The sequence below is a fragment of the Nanorana parkeri genome, unplaced genomic scaffold, assembly GCF_000935625.1.
Source record: "Nanorana parkeri isolate BGI_ZX_2015 unplaced genomic scaffold, ASM93562v1 scaffold2, whole genome shotgun sequence".
Classification (NCBI taxonomy): domain Eukaryota; kingdom Metazoa; phylum Chordata; class Amphibia; order Anura; family Dicroglossidae; genus Nanorana; species Nanorana parkeri.
Genome location: NW_017306270.1, coordinates 2,729,028 through 2,729,444, shown reverse-complemented (window position 1 = coordinate 2,729,444; position 417 = coordinate 2,729,028).

Below are 417 nucleotides of genomic sequence, written 5' to 3'. Positions count from 1 at the left end.
TAATAATAATAATAATAATAATAATAATGGTATCCATGTGTATTATGTAATTGTTTAGCTATATGTGTATAATTGAATATGTTAGCGTGTTACATATGTCACTGGAGATATGCATATTATATAGTAGGTTAGCTATATGTGTATTTTAATCTGAGATGTATATGTTATAACACAGACAAGACAGATGTATGTGTTTTATGTGGTGTATGGGGGGGGGAGATTATGTGAATCCATGGATGTATATAAATGGATAGACTAGATGTGGATTTAAAGCAAATTCTGGATGGCTGTGTGTCTATTTTATAGGGTGAAAGGTAGATGTGTTTATTTATAAAGTTGAATATATGTGAATGGGTGGTGGGTGTATTATATAGTGGGATACGTATATGTGAATGGGAGATGTGTGTATTATATAGT